At 40.3% G+C, this 20,256-nt stretch overlaps 1 protein-coding gene across 3 annotated transcripts in view; it reads left to right on the forward strand.

Moving 5' to 3' along the window:
• The window catches only part of PSD3 (pleckstrin and Sec7 domain containing 3), a 565,935-nt gene that overhangs the window by 329,108 nt on the left and 216,571 nt on the right, over positions 1 to 20,256 (forward strand). The gene's annotated exons all lie outside the window — the stretch shown is intronic.

Here is a 20,256-nt window from a genome sequence, read left to right on the forward strand (position 1 = left end):
TGGGAACATATGTATACGTATAACTGATTCACTTTGTTATAAAGCAGAAACTAACACACCATTGTAAAGCAATTATACTCCAATAAAGATGTTAAAAAAAAAAAGAAAAGAATGTTAACTTCTAAGTACCTTGCCACCGCCAAGTTCTTTCCATTCTATGTAAATATTCTAATAAGAGTATATTTATACCAATCACTTTAATGTAATATATCCAGATAAAACAGTCTTCAGCCCCTTAGACCTATTTCTAAAGTAATAAGAAAGCCAGGGGATTTCTCATTTATTTTATTCTAAATCACAAATACTATTGAATTTTCACAAGAAAATAGCCTTTTTATTTTATAGCGGTACATGCATATGTACATAAAATAAAGTAATTTAGGTTTTATTCATTCATCTCTCACCTCAGAGTCTGAGGGAGTCTGGTTTGAACATTGATGTATTTCACAGAATTCTAGAACTCTAGAGTTTAAGCCTTGTGACTCATAAAGTCAATTACCCTTGCTTCATATGGGTGGAAGTCCGGGGTTGAAGAAGTTATGTGGAGGGATAAGGTTTCTGCTTATACTTAAATAGGTAAACTAGATTATAGGAGATGTGCTCAAGTTTGTTATAGTTACATGCCGTTTTAAGAAACCTGGAGTATTTCAGAAGCTGCTTTCCATAAAAACAATTTATATGCTAATTTTGTTATTTTTATTTATTCTTCAAAGTAGATTTTTAATGAATTCTGCTAGACAATCTTTGTTTAATTTGCCAAATAAATTTCCTGAAACATAATTTTATTATTCAGATGGGTGTTCCTTAAATTGACTCAAACAGAAAGTTTCTGACTACATTGAAAAATCATTTGAAGAACCCTTGTTGATATCCAATAATCCTTTGTGTTCTCACAGTTTCATTAGCCTGAAAAATCTGTACTGATTCTCTTTATGAATATTATTTTTTAGTCCTTGTCTGATTCATTCTGAAAGGTCAGTCTTTCTGTGTAAGGCTTATACAAGGGAACTTGCCAGTAAAAACCGTGCTGCAGGGGCATAGAAACAATTTCAGAGAAAAATTGATCTTGTAAACCCTACTGTCCATCTGATTGCTTTTAGCTTCATATATGTTTGTATGACTATAACAGAATATAAAGTATACAGGCTGCAAATGAAGCATTTCTGTCCTCTGTGAATCTTAGCCTGGAGAGCAGTATATTTGCCCGGGCTCATCTGCGGTCCATTCGCCAGCTCAGCTTAGTTTTTTCTTGAACTAGTGTTGTGAGCAGCTCAGCCATCGGTTGTGATTGTGTATGCTAAGGCTTGGTGGTCAGTATTACTCTCTAGATTACTGGCTTTAGGGGTATAAAGAAAAGCATAGTCTTTGATGTGAAGATCAGATTTTCCCTTTAACAGCAAAGGCTTCCCTTTAACAGCAGAATTTTAAGTTTTCGTCTCAAATGAGGAGTGTTGCTTTTGTAGTACAGAAGGACTTCATAATGACACCGCTTTTCTTTAGAAGCCTTTGATTTTTAGTTTTTGTGTGTGTGTGTGTGTGTGTGTGTGTGTGTGTTTGGGTTTTTTTTTTTGTGGTACGCGGGCCTCTCACTGTTTTGGCCTCTCCCGTTGTGGGGCACAGGCTCCGGATGCGCAGGCTTAGCGGTCATGGCTCAGGGGCCCAGCCGCTCCGCGGCATGTGGGATCTTCCCGGACTGGGGCACGAACCTGTGTCCCGTGCATCGGCAGGCAGACTCTCAACCACTGCGCCACCAGGGAAGCCCTGTTTTTAGTTTTAGGAAGAATGATTTAACACCTAACAAAACTTCAGAATGAGAAATTATTATCTTCCTTTCCTTTTGTTGACTTTCATTGTTACAGTCATAGATTCATACACTTAAATCAGAAGGGGGAGGCTTGAAGATACCTAACCCAGTCACTTCCTTTTATAGATGACACTGCCCAGTATTGTGCATTTGTTTCTTTTACGTCTTCCCGGGACAGGGAAAGCTCCATGAGGGCAGGGACTTGCTTTACCTTGGTGGCTGCTGTGTCCGCAGCTGGTACACATTCAGGTTCCAAGCACTGAAGAACCTAGGACGTGGGGAGAGAAAAGGCTGAACCAGGACTGTCCAGTCAGTGAGCAAAATCTGACCCAGTAACTTTATCTGCTGACTACAAATTTTGTGCCTTTTTCATGATGTAAAAAAAAAAAAAAAAAAATTGGGAATCTTAATTATTTGGGAGCTTTAATCTGTAAAAGATGAGAATCATATACAGTTTATATTTATTGGGTACTGTTTTTCAGGCGTATAAACTACTTATTTCTTTGAACCCACATAGTCTGTAACTCATGATTGAAGGTATTTTTAATCCATATTTTTTTATAGATGAATAAACTTGGGCCTTGAAAGATTAATTTACCAGGGGTTATGCAGAGTTAAAGCCAGGATTCAGGTCTCTTCCTTCTGCTTCCAAGTTTAGTGATCTTTCTACCTTTGCCTTTTATGTGGGGATCGATGTTTGTCAATATGAAGAATTACCCAGGCCCACGGTAGCAGTTATTTAGCTCAGTGCCTTCCGTACTGCAGACTTCAATGCCTGTAGGATGTAAGTAAGTGCTGGCTTAGCTAGAGGTCTGTATTTAAAAGGCAGCAAAGGAAGCATTACTTCCCACTTTCTTTCATCTGCGGTGATCGGTCTTGGCCCCCTGTGTGGTCTTATTTGAGGGGCTTTTCTGCTCCCTTACCTTTTTCTCATTTTCCCATAATTGGACTTGGATTTCTCAGTTTGGTCCTAAATGATTTGCAGGCTTCAAAGCTTTCCTGCTAAATTTTTAGTGGATACCCCTGAGATGGAATGTACTAAGACTTAGTTGAGGATTAACATCTATAGCTGGAAGAAAGATACTGCCTTTTTTTGTTTCTATTAAGGAGAATAGAGAGGAACAATGACAAACTAGGAAATGGGTAGATACCACTGTAAGCAGGATGCGTTTGTCCACCTTCTGTGAAAGCGATAAACCTCCTCTTATCCAGTGACATTTTTGTCCAGGCTCAATTGGACTAGTTTCTTGGGACTCGGGATAGTGCCATCACATTGCCACTTTGGTATATAACTCACCTGCCAACCACTTTCTGGCAAAAGTCATGCATGAGTAATACCACTGTTTCCTATACATGAAGAGAGGAGATTTAAGAGGAGATGGTGTTCTGTAGCACTGCAATTCAGTGCAGGAAAGAAGCAGCTGCCTGTCCACAGCAGGATATACCAAGTTACTACCTCCATTTCTCAGTTTTCTCTTTCTCTCTTTCTCCCCTCCCTCCCTTCTTTCCTTCATATATATATATATTTTTCCATATATATATAAGTTTGGGTTGTACAGCATCATAATTCAACCTGTGATTACCATCCATCACCATACAGTTGACCCCCTTCACCCATTTTGTCCACCGTCCAACCCCCTCCCCTTCTGCTAATCTGTTCTTTGTATCTCTGAGTTTGTTTTTGTTTTATTTTGTTTATTCATCTGTTTTGTTTTTTTAGATTCCACATCTGAGTGGAATCATATGGTATTTGTGTTTCTCCATCTGACATATTTCACTTAGCATAATAGCTTAAGGCCCATCCATGTTGTCGCAAATAGCTGGATTTCATTCTTTTCTATGGCTGAGTAGTATTCCATTGTATGTGTCTACCATATCTTCTTTATCCATTCATCCACTGATGGACACTTAGGTTGTTTCTATATCTTGGCTATGGTAAATAATGCTGTAATGAATATAGGGGTGCATATATCTTCTCAAATTAGTGTTTTTGTGTTTGTCAGATAAATACCCAGAAGTGGGACAGCTGGATCATATGGTAGTTATACTCTTAATTTTTTAAAAACCCTTCATACTGCTTTCCATAGTGACTTCACCAATTTATATTCCCACCAGTAGCGTATGAGGGTTCCCTTCCTCCACATCTCTCCAACATTTGTTATCTCTTGTCTTTGTGTTAATAGCCATTGTGACAGGTGTGAGGTAATATCTCATTGTGGTTTTGATTTGCATTTCCCTGATAATTGGTGATGTTGCACATCTTTTCATGTGCCTGTTGACCATCTCTGTGTCTTCTTTGGAAAAATGTCTATTCAGGTCCTCTGCCCATGTTTTAACCGGGTTGTTTTTTTTGTTGAACTATGTGAGTTCTTTATATATTTTGGATATTAACCCCTTATCAGACATATGATTTGCAAATATCTTCTTCCATTCAGTAGGTTGCCATTTTGTTTTGATGATGTTTTCCTTCTCTATGTGGAAGTTTTTTGTTTTGGTGTAGTCCAATTTGTTATTTTTGTTATTGTTTGCTTTTGTTTTTCTTGCCTTTGGAATCAGATCCACAGAAACATTTCTAAGACCAATGTGAAAGAGTGTACTGTCTACATTTTCTTCTAGGGTTTTTATGGTTTCAGATCTTACATTCAAGTATTTAAATCCATTTTGAGTTAATTGTTGTGTATAGTGTAAGATAGTGGTCTGTTTTCATTTTTTGCATGTGGCTGTCCTTTTTTCCCATCACCATTTACTGAAAAGATTATCATTTCTCCAGTGTGTGTTCTTTGCTCCTTTGTCATAAACTAATTGTCCATATATGTGTGGGTTTACTTCTAGGCTCCTAATTCTGTTCCATCGACCTGTGTGTCTCTTTTTGTGCCAGTACCACACTGTCCTGATTCTGACAGCTTTGTAGTATAGTTTGAAATCAGGGAGTGTGATACCTCCAGCTTTGTTTTTATTTCATTTTTCAACTGTGGGTATTCCAATGTTTATTTCTTCTAGAAAGATATGTTAGAAACTTTGACCTTTAAAAATCATGACACTTAAGAAGTAGAACTTACCATTTTTTAACAACAACTTTTCATTTTTTCCTAACGGTGTATATATTCTTTACCTCGTACCAAATCCTTTTATCCTTTTGGGTAAAGTGTACATTTAGCTAAAGGTACTAAGAGATTCAGTGGTGGTTCTATTACTTCATTTTTTTGTTCTCTCTCTATATTTTTTTAAATATCCTAATTAGATGTTGTGATCAAGGTTGCTCTCTACGAAGGTACAGTCTTCACTGCATTTCCATTCTGTTCTTTCTTTTATGTTTTTCATTGGTTGAAGAGTCAAGGGCAGAAGATGGAGTGTATTGGCAAGTAAAGGCACTTAATTTGGATCATCTTTTCTTTTCTTTCTCTTGACTTCCTTTGTGTTGTTGTGGTTTCCAGTTCTGGGGTTTGTGGTAGATTGTCTGCAGAGATGGTCACCTGTAGTTCTTCCATCCCCGTGTGCACATGCTGTCCTACCCTTCTAGAGGGTGGAATTATCCCCACCTCCCTCCCCCTTGAAGGCAGGGCTGGCATAATGTTACAGAATGTGGCAGAGGTGACGCTGTAACAATTACAGATCTTAAGAAGGGGCGGTTCTGAGCCCCTGTGTAAGGAAGGAAGTGCAGGCTCTCCTGCTGCAGAGGGAAGCCTGTTGTGGGAGCATTGAGGCTCTGCAGCCTGCAACCGACACCATTCCCAGATGCGGGAGCAAGGTCCTTGAGTTTCCAGCCCCATGGGAGCCCCGCCAGTGCTATGAGGGCAGGCAGAGTGGTCTCCTGAGAGTGGCCCCACTCTGCACACCCACAGAGTCGCGGGCAGATTCAGTAGTACATGGTGTAAGCTGCTGACTTTGGGGCAGCTTGTACAAGACTTTTATGTCTATCTCCTTATGTCTGGTGACTGTCCAAGTACACCAATGACCCTGTATTTCTGAGGGACCTTCTAGCTGATCAGTATTTTTTGTTGTGGTAAAAATTTGTTAAACATTCTTTAGCAGCTGTTTCTCATTTTGTTTTCACCAGCTTTGTATTTGTCCTCACTTGGAGCAGATTCTGTGTCTTTTGAAATGCCCCTAGATGTCATTTCTCTGGGGCATTCAGTGACACCACTGTCTTGTAGTTGTTTTCGGGAAACAAAAAATTATTCCTCTCTTGCAAAAGAAAACCAATGAAAAAAAATTGACTGATTTCCTCTGAAGAGTAAATTTCCTGCTACCAGACTAGAGCATTCTCACTTCTCAGACTCTACATGTAGCTGGTGGACAAAGAGCAAAACAGAAGGCTCTGAGATAAAAAACTAAAGCAAAGGCCAAGATCCAGGGGGAGTTTGTAATGTACATTTTCTGTTCAAATTGTAAGTATTCCAAGGAAACACCAGAAGGTAGTTATTTCGTTTTATTTTAAATTTCTGGAAGGATCTGAAACCATTTTTAAACGTATGACTTTTAATTTCCTGAGTAGAATGAATGCTTGTTCTGAGGTCCTTGTATCAACTTCTGTAAGCAATTTCCTTTGAAAGCTCAAGGTAGTATTTTTCTCATTTTGTTGTTAGTGTTTTTGTGCTTTAATTAAAGGTTTATCATTTTTCCTGTTGTCTTTCTGCCTAACAGTTCCTTTCCTCAAACTCTTCCAAACAGTTGAATAAAGGAATCACTGGGATTATATTTCATCCAGGGATGTAAAGTTTAAGTATCAGACAGGTAGAAGATGCTGGGTTCAGAGGATCTAGTTGCTTTTTTTAACTTAACGAGAATCACATCAAGCCCACCTTAAAGCTCTGTTTACTGTTTCCAAGCTTGTGTCATTATTAGTGACACTGATTCCTGAAGTCATTAGTCAGTCATTATAATACGTGTTTTGCTGTGTAATGAAGAGGGTTTTTGAGGGGTCGGAGGGAGGAGAGAATTTTCTAGAGAGGACGAGGGGAATGGTTTTTAGGAGCAAGTTCTTTTTCCTTAGTTTCATTTAAAAATATTATTTTCAACCTTAACTAGGTACATGGGAATTTCTACTTGGTTGTCACCTCTCTAAACCAAAAATGCTATTATAAGCCATTTATGTATTTTTTCCAGCATATTTCAAGTATATGTATCTTTTCTTTCAGTTATGTTTTGAATTTCTGAAAAATGGTGGCTACATACTCTTAGCTTCTGAGACCGAGGTTCCCACAGGACACTGGGCACTGCTTGGAGGTGTTCTGGTTGTTGGCACTTTGGGCAGCACGCTGCTCAGCCTTCTGTACTGTGTCGTGTCTGGCACACAGGAGGTGATCAATAAGTGCTTATGCGTGCACAGAGGAGAGGCCAGTGAATGTGACAGTAGATATGGGGTGTCTTTTTTTCTTTCTCTTTCCTCAAAGGTACTGAGGGTGGGCTTTGTTAAGATCAAGTTGATAGTTCAGGTATAAACTATGGTGGTCTTGTTAATATGTATATATACAGCGTTTTTGCATTTCTTCCAAACAGTGACAGAGATCAAAGCTAGATAAGTTTTTAATTATGATCTGGGGTGTGTGTTTATATTGGAGAATACTCGCTGCTTAGCCTGAGAGAGAGAGACGCATTGACAGATGAGAATTACGGTGAGGTTGATGATCACGCCATGTGTCTTTATCCCTAAAACGTCAGGTCCTCATTTTGTTGTCCTGTGGTTGTGGAATGAATGTGGTTTGCAGAGTTGTTCCAAAGTAACATTCCATATTAAGAACATCTCAAAAGAAGTGGTACACTTGGAAAAAAACACAGTGTACTCCTTGTAATTAGAAAAAAAACAATACTTATTGTATTGCTTACTTTTGAAAGTGAAGGACTAGAATTCCAGATAAGGCCCCTATTTTAGGAAAGGGGAAGTTTCTTTGCTTTATGATGCTTTCTTTTCTAGTCTCCATGGAATTCAGGTTTTGCTATTTTAATGAAAGAGGAAATGAATAATGAATGAGGTAAATAATGAAAGTTGTTTTTACTGGGGGGAAACATCTTTTAAAGCACGGTAGCAACAATACTAAGAAAAATTGCGTTAGCAACTTCCTCACAAGGAAGGTTTAGCAGGGATTTATTTCCCTCTCCTGTGTGGTAGGCTAGAGATAGGGATATGAAGGATTTCCCCCCAGAATGGCATGTATGGTTTTTCTTAGTGCCCTGATTTTGTTCATGGCCCAGAGTGAGTGCTAGCTGTTTTGAGGAAGAACAGTGTTTAAAGATAACGTATGAGACAAATGCTGGGTAGCTCTTCTTAATACACCATTACTACAAATTGTCTCGTGAAAATCCATACCTTTTCTAAGCCATACTTAGAAAACTAATTAACTTGAAGTAAAAGCGGAAAGGAAATCAAAACCAGTTTGAGCTTTTTCTTTAGCTCATTCCTTAAGCTTTACAAATTGCCTGGTAACTGTAAGAACTTACAGGATTGTGGATTCTGAGGGGAGTCCAGTTCAGAAATCTTGGCTGTCTAGCAAAGGAAGTTCAGAGTCTCAAAGGGAAAAACCAATTAAGAACTTAAGGTTCAAATAGCTGATGAAATCTCCTGCACTTAAAATTGTCTATTAGTCTCTTTGTTTAATGGCTACATTTTAAAGTTACTCTTTTTTTTTTTCCTTTGGGATGGAAAAGGGGCAGGAAGAATCAAAGTTTTCAATCAGCTTTTTGAACACTGCATTTTTTGAACAGGGAGACACAAGGAATTTATCTTCTGCTTTTCTTACAAGGAATTTATTCTCTAGACCGAGAGACAGAACGGACACATAGGCCCTTTCCTGTGCCCCTTCCCAACTTCCTTTTCATATTCGTTTTGATGGCTCATACTTCTTTTTCTTCTTCGGACAGGAAAGGGTCACCCAAAGGTGATTTCAGGCCCTCAGACTCCTGTCCCTGCCAACCCTGCAGCTCTGTGCTCTGGACTTCTTAGCTCTGCAACACTTCCGCTTTCCCTTCCCGCTCTTCACCCACGCTACTCCCTCTGCTTCCAAGACTCCTCTCTGCTGCTCACCGGCCAACTCAGACTCCTCCCGCACGTCCTCCCTTAGATGTCCCTTCCTGAGAAGCCTGCCCTGTTGTTGAAGATCAAATTAAGCATCCTTTTTGTGTATACTGTAGCATCTGATTTGTAATTGACTCTAATACTTACACTAGACTGCGGGATTGGAGAAGGCAAAGGCCCTGTCTGTTGTGGTCACCACACCACCAGTGCCTGACACAGAGAGCTTGGCACACAGTAGGCCCTCAGCTACTCACTGGACACTTGGAATGAGTATTTTTACATGCTGAATTGTGTGACCAGAGAAACCAGTGAAGACAGAAATGATCAGTGAAAGTGGGTCCTTGACCTGAATGATAAACTCCTTCATGGGGACATTCAACACACACACTCTACCTTCCTCCTTCCCTTCTGTTTTTCTCTTTTTCTTATAATAACTAATCATCCAGCGAATATTTTTTGAGGGCCTAATATGTTTCAGTATTATTCTATGTGCAGAAGATAAAGCAGTGACAAGCCCCTGCCCTTGTGGAATTTACATTTTAATGGACTAAATGGATAAAAATGGGTTAAATATGAGTATAGAAATAAGCTGGTAGGGCATTGAGGAGGCCAGCTTGGTGGGTAGGGTACGTTGCAAAGTCAGACTTTGAATGGTTCCCCTTAAGAGCATAATTTTACTTTGGAAAGTAGGTGGGTAATGGAGAAGTATATATAGCTTTCGAGCAAAGGAAACTTTTAGTCTCTAATTAGTATGCAGAAACTGAAAGTAAAAAGGCCAGTTTACACAAGATTGCCAAAATAGGGGAAATGATACCCAGCTTGGAATAGGGCAGTGGCAGAGAGGTAAAGATGACTAGAAGAGACATTCTTCTGTGGGGTGTGTGTATGTTGTGAATGTACGTTTGGATTTCTTTTAAATTCAGCAATATAGTTTCTAAAGAAAATTTCCTAGATGGTGGACTATCTGGATAGAGGTGATGAAGGAGAGATAAATTAGGACTATTTAGTGCCCTACATTTAGAGCCCAGACGAGCAGCAGGAACACTGAGAAAGACGGGGCAGTAGTTTTGGATGGAATTAAGATATTTTGCATAAGTTGCATCTGAGATTTCATCAGAGTAGGTTCATTCAGTTGATGCTTATTAAGCTCCCAGGAACTCTTTATTAGGCTCTGGGGTCACAAAGACACAAGACAGACGAGACCTCTGCTGTCATGAAGTTTACATTGTAATGGGCACACAGAGGAGAGGATGGGATTGCAGGTCAGAGTTGGGAAATCTTCTGTGACAGCATGACTTGAAGTCATGGGAATGGATGGGGGTTTGGGTCTACGTAGCAGATAATCCTGAGTGTATAAATCTTTATATCTAGGGTTTGGTATCATAATGCAGTAATTGTCATCAGTTATACAGCAATTCATAGCACAATAAAGGAAGAGATAAGAGAAGATCAGGGAATTACTGTGGCTCTTTTAACCAGCTATATTCCTTTTCCATATGTGGAAGAAAAAACATACTTCTTTGTCTTTAAGTTCTAAGCTGTCATGTTATTAAAGTTCAGTAACTTAATGTTTCTGCCTGTTTATTACTTGGCAACATCTCACTAACTCACTGATGTCAATTTAGGCTGGTCTCCAACGAATGCATGAAAGAAGTAGAGGCCAGCAATTCAGATGACTTTTTAAACAGATTTAGCATGTGAGTACATCTCTGGGTTTGGGGAGGTGGTGTTGGAATCAGGAGAGATCTGCATCATAGCTTCCCCTATCAGCCTTGTCTCTCAGTAACAGTCATGAACTGCGAGGTTAGTGTCTTGGCTCAGAGATAAGGATGCTTTTGCACTGACTCTTCTGTTGCCATCTCAAGCTGTTTTTTTTTTGTCCCCAAGAACAGCACTTTCAGTGGGTGTGGAAGTGGGCGGGACGTGAAGCAATGGTTTGCATAGCATTGCCTGGCTACAGCTTGGCATTTCTTCCTTTTTTCTTTCTCTTTGCGTCATTGCCACTGGTGTCACTAATTTTACTTCCCCCTCACCCTTGTTTCTCTGGGAGTATCCCAGAGTCTCAGCATGATGTTTTCTTTCGAGTTGTGGCAGTGTTCTCAAGCAATAACCTCGGAGCTGTTATCTGTCGCATCTTACAGGCTGAATACTAGAGGAATTCATAAAAGAAATAAAGTTCCTCTCGCTGGAACTTCTGCTTTCTCTCTCTGGTTGTCTTTTACTTTTGGACATATCCTAAATGAATATGCACTAGATGCCCCAGTCACCAAAAGGAGGGGAGATAGAACATAAGGTAGGAGGGTGGTAGAAAGGACTGCCAACCCCATTGCCTCGAGTGATTCCAGAAATCAAAAGCCACCCTCCTTGAAGGAAGTATAAAGGATTTTACCCCTTAGGACACCGTGTGATAGAGAGACCTGGTTTTCATCCTTCTTCAGGTCGCAACCAAGGAAATCTGTAATATTAGTTTCTTCCAAGCTCTGTTCCTACTTACATCTCCTCCTTTATCTATTTCTGTCCCTTGTCTGTAGTGTCTCTTTTCAAAGCTGACTGTTTTCTGAGTTTCCTAAAGAAGAAAGAATTCTTGGGGCTTGTGTTGAGTTAGACCTTAAAGGATGGATAGGATTCGGGTGTCATAGAGGCTTATGCCAGACATGGTTTCAAAAGAAGTAACATGATTGGGAGCCAATAAATAGAACATGTTTTCTATACTGAGAGCTTAGTGAAAGGTTACTTGGCAGAAAAGAACTAGGAAATTGGGTTTTGCTTGATGACCTCCTACATGGGAGAATTCAGTTCACTTTGTCTGTGTCTCTTATGAGTTTTTAATATACGTTCCCCCCACCTCAAGCTGGTAACTTTGCCCGAGCCCACCTGCCTCTCCAGGTCTTATCAGTGTTCCTGTCCACTGGTCAGGGTTGGTCTTTGTCCATTTACTCCTCCTTCTTCCAGGAGCTCACACTACTAGCCGTTTGTCCCCTCACTCCTTATTTTATCCATGCATTCATTTATTCCTCTCTCCATTCATTCATATGTTCATTCATTCTAGAGTCGTTTGTTAAGCAGTATTTACCTTTCTTCCACTGTCCATTACATGCTCACATTAAATTTTATACCAACCCTGGAAGGAATTATAAGGAGATTTCTAGCCTTAACATTATTGCTCTTTGTTTTGGCTTCTCAGTATATTGTTGCCTCATTTTTCTTCTAGTAATAGACCCTGTAACAGTCCTTGAGAATAGACGTGCCCCTCCAGTTGTCCTGAGGCCAGGATCTCTGCTCCACGTGTACTTCCAGCCTCACCTACTTGTTTATGACCCAAACCCTAGGCTCATTTTTTGTCTTCTTTTAGTATATCCATTCTTTTTATGTCTATTAACTTTTAAAAGAATAATTTTCCGTGTAACTTTCAGTCCTTTACTTGTATTAATATGGCTGTGATAGCAAATCACTGCTGTAGGAACAGCAGGCTTCCAGAGGTATTCTGGTATGTATAGATACAGAAGTTGCCTCTCAAATTAATTTCTGCTTCAGGGAACATGAGAGGAGATTTAAAATCAATAAATGGTTTTTCAGTGACAGTGTGTGGGAGAATCAACTCTCCTCCAGAAATTAAGTCAGAAGAAAAAAATGTGTTCTTAAAATATATTAATTTATTTTTATGTACTTGGCTTTCATATGATTGTTTATTTATAAAAGGCTCCTGTGCTTAGCTATGTTTATACCTACAAATTTCATTATTTCATAAACAATGCCATGCCCCTGACACACTGTGAGCTATTACTGTACGTGCAGTACCAGAGGAAGTGGTGTTGGACATGCCGAAGGAACGAGCTTTGTTCCTTTCCTTGAGAACTCTGTGTGTGTGTGTCTGCCTGCTTCTTACATTTGAGAATTAACAAAATAAAAAGGGAACTCTGTTGTGTGTCTTGTATTTCTTTCAGGATGTTGCTTGGTGCTGGGCATTTAATAGATCATCAGCAGAGAAATGCCTATGGAACTAACTTGCATTACATTGAAATAGCTAACTAAAGGATCCTGCTGTAACAACCTGCTGTAAAATGAGAAAGTGCACTGGATGATGAAATACAGAAAAGAAAGAAAAATTACATCCATATATGCACAAAGGCACTTGAGGAATGTGTGTGACAAGTCGTGCCTAAGTGTCCCTGTTAGGCACTGAAGATGAAGATGAATAACAGCCACAGTAGTGTTGATGATTATATCTAGTCTTTTCAAAGGAGCTGGAGCATAGGTGTAATTTATAGCCATACACCTTCCACTCGCACGTGAGTTCATGCACAAAGGAAGAGATGTTGTGGGTTAGTCCTGAGAGGCAGGGCATTGACTGTGTTAATTCAACGCAGCAGGATTTTTCCCAGGTGCCTATTTGTCTGCTTGCATGCTAGTGCAATGGAAAACATTTTAAAAGTATGAGTTCTAGTGTGTGCCCTTAATCTTACAGTTTAAGTGGGAAAACAAAACTGCTAACATACATACGGCAACTAGCAAAGGACACAAGACATTTTGTAATTGGTGCAAATTATGGAATTTGCATAGCAATGTTTAAGAGTTCAGAAAATGAGAGGCTGGTGGGTATATAGCACTCCAGGGGAGCTCTATGGGGGGCATGAATTTGGACCGAGCCTTACAGTTAGCTGAGATTTAGACAGATGGAAAGGCTACCTATGGCAAGGAGGGAAGGGCATTCTCAGGTTAGAAAAGAGCAGAATGGGGAGGTAGGAGGGAGTGGGGTGTGAGTTGACGGCGCCACCAAGGGGACGTGGTACTGGTGGGGACACTGGGAGAGCCCCCCAGGGTGAGGAGGCCGATGTGCTGTCCTGACCCGGGCACAGCTGCTGCTGCTTCCTCCTCCTTGAATGAGACTGACTCTGTCTCCACTGATTATATTTAGATACATTTATTCACATCTGTACTCCCTGTGAGGATAGGGAGGATGAAGGGGGAGGAAATGGAGGGAAAGATTTAATATTTGTCCATTTCTTAAAGATTAAGTTTATTTTTAGGGTATCTCACTTATTACCCAACTGAGGGGAAACTTTCTAAGGGACTTCTCGGTAAGAGAAATCTCAGGCTATCAGGTGTGACTAGTGTTTTTACTGTGCTGGAAAGAGAATATGTGCATTTTAAAATTCGGATTACCTTTTTACTTGTAATTGTCAGCTCTATAAAGTAGACCAGGCAAAGGAAGGGCTAGTGGTGCTTCTTTGAAAGAGGGAACAGCCCGCTCCTCGTCGAGTCAGGGCATCTGTGAGCCTCTGCCGCATATATCTCAGTCCTCCTGGCATGTAACCCCCACGTCCTTGTGGGTAGTAAAGTTAAAATTTTTAAAATGTTCTTTGATCTTCCACCCACTGATTTAGTAGACATTTAAGTTCAGTACTGCAGCTGGGAGAAAGGGAGGTTGAAATATAATTTCTCCTGCAAAAAAAAAAAAAAAAAAACCTCAAAAATCACAGTCTTTATGTACTGGTTTAGAAATTATAACAATAAAGTGGTTTCTGTTTTAGAAGGTGTTATTAGTCATCACGCTTTAATCTACATGGCGTTACTATTTGTGACCTACTTAAAATGGTTGTCCCTGCAGTGGGAACAGTAAGTGTGTAGCCCCCGGTTGACTTGTAGGCCTTTTTCAAAGCTGTCTTTTAATTGCAGCCAAGAGGTTAAATACATACTGACTATAATTTTCTGTGGGCTGGACTTTATCGGGTGAAGACGTGTGATAGGTCTTAGTCCAAGGGAACCACTTCGTAAACAGTTACCCTAGTAATTAAATAGCTCCTCCCCATTCTGTGTTAAGATAGGACACGTTGTCCAGAGTGATCTTCTATCTATGCAGAATGATTCCTGGAGCAGGAGTCAAGAAATCCAGGCCCTGTGTTGGCCACGCTGGTGCACTGCTCCGCGGCCTTGGGCAGGTCACACACAGCTTCACTTTCCTCGTGTGTAAAATGAAACATTGCATTACCATCTCACTAAATGTCAGTTTTTTAACTTCTAAGGTTTTTATGATCCTAACTGTGCTACAGAATGTGCAGAAATATAAAAGGATAAATACAGTGGTCCTTGGTCTCCTAGTTACCTGGGGCACAGTTGATTCATCCAGGTAGACCTTTGTAGGCATATCTCAAAATGAATCTTATATCAAATAGCAAGCACTGTTGCTTCCCCCAACCCCTTTGGAGCCTCTATAGAACTTTGGCAGATTTTAGTCCGAAATAATTGATCCTGAAAAGGAAAACATTAAGATTACTTGAAAAACATATCAGAAATTGCATACACCTTGTTTTGCCAGAGTGAATGTTCTAAGAGAGCGCCTGCCAGCCGGCGGCAATAACATAATTCACTGGGGCTCCAGGGCCAGGAGGACTTTGTTCTAGAGGGACATGGACAGTGGGCAAAGGCTTCTTTCCCCAAGAAAACCAGTACAGTGTTCGTGATTTGATCTCTTTGTTCACATTGACTGATGAGGCTTACCCCTCAGTATGAATATTTCTGTCTTCATGCTTTCTTTTAAAATAAAGGCTCATTTTGGTTTCCCCAAATCCTGGGGAAGAGTGATATAAAGTAAGAAAAATCAAAACCTTTAGAGGTTTTAAAACATCACTACTACTAATAAATCACTGTATTTGAAAGTGACCTTTGAACCTTCTTTTCTTTTCTGGAAGATGGTTGTTGTAGCCATGTGTGTGTTTAGAGTGTCATTACACGAGTGTGTCTGCACCCCTGTGATGGGTTGTAAGCCATGTGCAGAGCACTATGGAGGTGGTCAGGCAGGGGGTGGGTTCTGTACTAAAGGCCAGATTTCTCCTTCAATCTTCCTGGCAGATTTAATATGTACTTCTTTAAGAGTCTTTCACTATTCATCTCTTTTTTTGGTCAGTTTGCATATGATATTTTATATTTCTGTCCCAATCAAGAGCTGCTAATTCTTGCTACTTTTTGCCAATTGTAAATAGCTGTAAACATATATAATTCCAGGTAGTTTGAGGATGTGGATACAGTTTTTTCTTTTCTTTTCCTTTCTTTTTTTTTAAGTTTTGCTTCCTGCATCACTTGTCCTTTACTCAACAAAACTGTTTTCCTTTTTCCAGATATTTTATTAAACATCTGGAAATTCAAAGAGTCTTCCTAAGAGGCTCATAGAACGCAGTTGTGCCCAAATGTGTGATCCAGGAAACACCTGGTGGCTTAGGTAGGGAGGAGTGATGGGAATGTGCCTGGGTATTTGATGCCCAGTCCAACAAAACAAGGTTATGTTTTTGTATCCAAAGCCAGAACTTTGGCCCTCCTTGCAGGGACTATCTCTGTAGGTTTTCTCTGTATGAATGAATTCTGCTCTACTGGGTGTGGCAGTAGTCCTTAATGGACGTGTCACAATGGACAGTCATAATTGCATGTAGGTTTTTATTTTACACTATCTGGGCATTAAGGATAAGAAAACTTACATATCTTCACTTTTCTGTGTTTCAGTGAGAGAAATACACTACTTGTATCACTATGAACACAAGAAGTATGAGTAGTACTTTTTAATCCTGTGTTTATGGTATACAGAATGCTTTCTTAACTATTACCTCAAAAATGTTTGGCAAAACAAAATATAAAATACTGAGTTTTGCTGTACACATGTGTGCTATATTCCTGAAAAGCTGATTGGTTAAAATGAAACCACTTGACCATAAAATAGTAGATGCAGGCAATTTTAAGAATGGACATAAAATATCCTGGAACAAGCAAGTCAGTCTTTCTCTAGAAGGTGTCCATAGATGAGATCTACCACCTCACTAAATAGTGCTTCCTCGACCTAAAGGTGTTCAAGCAGTAACTGGGCAGTTAGTCTGAATATTGAACAAGGGGTTCAGCTAAAAGAATATTTGGACTAAATGACTTTTAAAGTCTTGCACAAATGAGCTTCTGTGGTATATATTTTGTTATGGTTTAGCACAGATATGAATGTTGTTTTAAATTAAGATGACCAGTAGCATATAATAAAGGAGGAGATGCCTTTGAAGATTGCTGCTTCTGCCAGTGTTGCTTATGTGACTTGAGAAAGTGCTTTTCTTTGGAGTCCTCTAAAAGTGAGTAATGCAGAGGCCTGGGTTTGGTCATTTTTTCAGGCCAGACACTCGATTTCAGATTTTTTTTTTTTTTTTTGCGGTACGCGGGCCTCTCACTGTTGTGGCCTCTCCCGTTGTGGAGCACAGGCTCCGGACATGCAGGCTCAGCGGTCATGGCTCACGGGCCCAGCCGCTCCGCGGCATGTGGGATCCTCCCAGACCGGGGCACGAACCCGTGTCCCCTGCATCGGCAGGCGGACTCTCAACCACTGTGCCACCAGGGAAGCCCTCAATTTCAGATTTTTTAATTTTTCATAAGGACTTTGTCTTTTGTCAAATACCCTAATAGAGTCTGATTCAGAGGAACTTTATATATGCTACAAATCGAACTTATTACTTTGGCGGTCTCCATGGAGCCCACTCATACTCCTCTTCCAGGTGCCTTCCAGAAACTGTTTGATCAGGGAGAACAGGGCAGAGTGGTGTGAAGCAGGCTGCCTGACAATCGGAAGTCACAGCCACCTACATTTCAATCTCTGTCTTCTTTCTTCCCTTATAGCCTCATTCTCCTGGCCTAGAATAACTCTGTTACCGCTCACATTCCTTTATCCTTTATGCTCACAGGATCTCCACGTCAGCTGCCTGACAGTTTTACAGATGTCTGTGGCAGTTGGGTGGATCCTGAAGTTCTGTGATATCTGTTTTTGCACATTGTCTAAGGATTTGTGCTAAACTCCGCTCTCCTCACTTGCCTTTTTGTTTTTAACCTGCTTTTCCCATTTTAGTTTTTTGGGTTTTGGGTTTTTTTGCATCAAACCCCTTTGCTTTCAAGCTCATTATATCTCTAAATTAGAAAATTTTTCTGACTTGCTACTTTCTTCTACCATCATTTCCTGTTTTCCTCTTACCATCATATTTCATCTCCTCAGGGATTTTAGGGATTTTAGCTCCAATTGAATAACATTTCAGGTCCTGGAAGGATTTGTGCCCAAGAACAAGGCTGAGACATGAATACATGCTGTAGCCATACTGTCTTTCTGTTAATATATTTTCTGATTATAAAATTTATTAAACACTTGATATAGAAAATCTTTAAAGTATTAAAAATGCTTTCAGTTTTCCTGTATCCCAGAGAAAATTAAAATTTTTGAATATTTTCTTCTAGTCCTTTTTATCTGTCTGTGATGCTAAATGATCTGACCTCTTTGTAATCCCTGTTCCTGCCTGCTTCCTACAAAAACAAAAAAGAAAACACACATAAAGAGTGTGCTAAAGCTAAAGATCTTCTTTTATAATTTCTTGTGGGGGAGAAAAGTAATGTGAGCATGGAATGGATAACATGGGAAATAAGTAAATGCTGCTCTCTGATTCTAGAGAAATGGACATGTGTGAATGGAGGAACAGATGAAATAAGGAGTGTGAGGGTAAAAGGCTGTTAGCTGCACAGGAACCTTGTGAGGGTGCTCTGTTAGGAAATGGCGGGGGGGGAATGGTGAGCAGCTGTAGGCCAGCTCACAGGGGAAGGTGCATCAGGGCCACTGGAGCAGATATGAAACAAATCTTCGTTCTACCAGATACACTTGAACAAAGTCTATTAAAGCCGGGTACGAAAGTGGGAAGTGACGTACAAGGCAGTGAGTCCCCAAGGCAAGACTCCTGGGTGCCCTCTTGGAAGCTGACTGCCACACACGCTTCTGAGCTGTCTTTGGCCTTTAGTCCAGCCCTGTGGAATATTGTTTGGTGTCCTTTTATTTACTGGATCTCGTAGGGGAGCTGGAGCAGGTGAAAGTTTGAAATGGAAAGAGAAGGTTTGGTTCTGATTTAATTTACATGTAAAAAACTCACCAAGGCAATCTGTATGGAAAGAAAACAAAGGAAGTAATGTTTTTTTTAATCTTTCAAACTCAGTCATAATGGTAGGAATTCATTAAAGCCAGTATTGTGGCAGCTTTGGAGAAAAACCTAAAAGAAATTATGTAAGTAACTAATATACAAATACTTAAAAAGATAATATATCAAGTATATTTAACACTGAAATTGCAGTATGTTTCTGCAATTTTGCTTCATATTTTCTTTTAAAATTCGAGCAAAATATGTTTGGCTCAAAAGCTCAAAACATTATTATTGTGAAAAGAAAAGCACAGTTAGAGTGCTTAGGCCACGGTTACGATGTGTGACCTCCAACCTGGCCGATGGCAGTTGCTAGAATTGCACTGTGCACTCGCCGCCAGCTCCCCTTCCTCCCATTCTGGAGCATTTTTAAAATTTTTCTTTTAAATGGCTCTTTACAAAAGTAGCCCTGTTGTAGATGGACAACACGGAGTGAAATGCTTACTCTCTGAAAAATAGTAGGGAGAAACACGGTTTCCTTTGGTGATTTGTTTATTTTTATTTCATCCTGTTGTTCTGGTTTTAAATTATATATTGGAGAAGAAAACAAAACTTCCTAGATCTTGGGACTCCTTTAAAAATGTCTGACTTCAGTGCTGTTGGCTAACTTTCATTTTCTCTTCTGACTAGCAATATTTTGTTCACATTTGAAGAACCTCAGGTTAAGTCCAGAGGTCTGAATTTTGTTCTTAGAGGAAGGTGTATCCTTGATCGGCCTCGTCTGTTTGGAGTCTGGCAGGAGAGGGGTGCCTGGGGCTTGGCCTGCTGCCGCTGTGCCCCCAGCTCGGTCCTGCAGAAGGTGGAGATGGCTGTGCTCACACACTGTCTGCGCCAAACACAGAAATGGAGAGATGTTACCTTGGGGGCCTTTGTTTTGATTTATAAAATTCTCATTCTGTACAAGATCAAATTAGCTGTTTTAAAACTGTGTATTTTTAAGCCATTGATTCAAATCAGATGAAGAATAGTTTCTATAACTAGATTGGTCTGTCACAAAGGTTCGTCTGATCATGCTACTCCTCTGCTTAAAACCCTTCATCCCATAACTTCCCTCAACACTTAGAAAATAAATTTAGACTCCTTACCAAGGCCTACAGGGCTTGCAAGGTCTGGTTCCAGCAGTGTCCCCCGCTTTGCCTCATCTCTTGCCAGTTTTTCCCTCACTGCCCAGGCTGAGCCACCTGGCCTTCTTGCCGCTGAGTGAATACCCGCAGCGCCTTCTGCCCTAGGCCCCTTATTGCTGCACATGCCTGGGACATTCTCCCTTCGTTGGCTGCTCCTCCTTAGGAATACATTGGCCTGCCCACGTACTCCACTGCATCTGTGCCACTGCAGTGCCTAGAAAGGTGAAAACTACTTCCCTCACCCCTTCTGCTGCGGTTTCAGTCTGTGATTTAGGTTTAACCATCAGAGATGCCGTGTGAAATGTGCCAGGTGAACCTGGGCCACAAGGAGGCCAAGTCCACTTGCGG

This window comes from Aethalodelphis obliquidens, unplaced genomic scaffold, assembly GCF_003676395.1.
Source record: "Aethalodelphis obliquidens isolate GAN/ISIS:26980383/991018 unplaced genomic scaffold, ASM367639v1 scaffold25, whole genome shotgun sequence".
NCBI classification, from domain to species: Eukaryota; Metazoa; Chordata; class Mammalia; order Artiodactyla; family Delphinidae; genus Aethalodelphis; species Aethalodelphis obliquidens.